The sequence below is a fragment of the Miniopterus natalensis genome, chromosome 7 (genome assembly GCF_054644295.1).
Source record: "Miniopterus natalensis isolate mMinNat1 chromosome 7, mMinNat1.hap1, whole genome shotgun sequence".
Lineage (NCBI taxonomy): Eukaryota > Metazoa > Chordata > Mammalia > Chiroptera > Miniopteridae > Miniopterus > Miniopterus natalensis.
The window spans coordinates 41323588-41325838 of NC_142087.1; positions in this window are offsets into that span (position 1 = coordinate 41323588).

The window sequence follows — 2251 nt, forward strand, 5'->3', positions numbered from 1 at the left end:
GTGGGGGAGGTAGAAGAAGGTAAACGGGGATAAATGGTGATGGAACAGGACTGGACTTTGGGCGGTGAGCACACAATACAATATACTGATGATGTATTATAGAATTGTACATTTGAAACATAGTTTTGTTAACCAATGTCATCCCAGTAGATTCAATAAAAATAAGAAAAGATAAAAATGTTAAAAAGTAAACACTGCTTATGATTGTGAAAAAGTATTTTACAGATTTTCTACAAATAAATGTTTGTTTACTAAGTGATATATTTTTTACTGAAATTGAGACAGCCAGTAAGTCAGGACAAGTGGAACAGGGAAACTGAGACAGATTGTTAAACAGCAGTTTACAGCTACCTAGTAAATCCTATCTTCCCTAAACCAAGGACACGAGAGTAAATGGTTTGTGTTAGATGGGCCAGGTACAGAAACTCACCAGGGCAGGAAGGCTCAGATGCCTAGCAAGGGGTGAAACTGGGAAAATAAGAACCTTGTCCCCAGGGTAATCTACCCTCTCCTAGCGTATCTCTCTGGTCATGCAGTTTAGACCCTCTGAGTGTTCCTCCCTAAAGATAATATGTAGGCCTCTGTTGTATTTCAGCTCTAGGCCCAGATAAGCAGCGAAGCCACCAGGCAAGTGGTGCCTGGGCTGCCTCAGGACCTGATACATTGACTAATGACCCCTGCCCTGGCACCAACCAATTGATAGAGACCCCCACCCTGAAAGAGCACACCTGCAAAGCTGATTAATACTCTATTGAGACACTCCCCTGAGACCTTTCTTAAGAAATAAAAACTTCAAGACAAAGGACCCAGTGGGCTCTCCCTCTGGGGAACCCCCCCCCCCATGCCTCCATTCCTTTTTCCCTCTTCTTTCCGCACAGGGACCCCACAAGACTTGCAGCCAGGGCAGCAATGGGCAGGGGGAGCTCGTTGCAGGCTAATCTGAACCGGTTCCCAAGGCCCCCTTTTCTCTACTTCCCAGAGAGCCAGGGCAGCCCCGCCTAGGCTCTCCTTTTGCTTCTTCTATGCTAAGCCCTTAATTGTTTTACTGTCCCTAGCTTTAATAAATGTTCCCTCATTGTCATCTGGACTCGTGAGATTTTCCTGCACAAAGTCAAGAACCCACACACTACTGGCTCACCCTAGGCAGACCTGCCAAGGGCCAGGTCCCCTTTCCAATAACAAAATGATTCTTTAAAAAGTATGCTGATTTATTATGTATAACCTTTTTAAAAACTGAGGTATAATTTTCAAATAAAATTTTCCAGTTTTCTGTGTAACATTTCAATGAGTTTTGAAAACATGTACATAGTGGTCTATCTACACTATAATTATGATATGTAACATTTCCTTTTCCCTCAAAGTTCATGTGACTTTTTTTTTTTTTTTTAAATATATCTTTATTGATTTCAGAGAGAGGAAGGGAGAGGGAGAAAGGTAGAAACATCAATGATGAGAGAGTCATTGATTGGCTGCAGCCCGCAACCTGGGCATGTGCCCTGACCGGAAATCGAACCCTGATCCCCTGGATCTTAGGCCGATGCTCAACCGCTGAGCCACGCCCGGCTGGGCTCATGTGACTCTTTGCAGTCAGCCCCCTCCTTCCAGCCTTGGCCCTTGACAAATAATGATTTGTTTTCTATGATTACTTTTGCTTTTTTAGAATTGCGTATAAATGGAATCATAGACAACACAATATACATGCCTGGCGTCTTTCGCTTAGCATTTTCAAAAAGCATGCTCTCCACGTAAGAAACATTCAAACCCCGTAGAGGTGTTTTGTGAGTTTATTTGAGCCAAACTGTTGATAATTGCCAAGAAGCAAAATCTCAACGGATTGAGTTTATGCTCCAGAAAATAGCAGTTTTCCACTTTATTTTATATGTTACAATCAAAAGAGAAGATGTAAGTGTGTTACGTGAAATCCATTGGTGATAGATTAGGGAGGTGGGAGAAAGCAAAGCAGGGAGTCCTCTGGGATTGGATAAAAAGTAAAATGATAGACACACATCTTTACATAGGTGGGTGCAGGATAGTTAATAGTCAACAATTGGTAACAATGAGGGGGTTTATGGTCTCTGCTCTGTTGCCCTCCCTGTGCTTTTAGGAGTCCAGACAAAGGAAATTACTTTGACATTCTAAAGGTATGTTATCTTGGATGCAAAGAGACAGTATTATTAATTAAGGTGAAAATTGACCTTTGTCAACGAAGATTCTAGCCTAGGACATGACTACCCTCCATAAACTGCTTTTA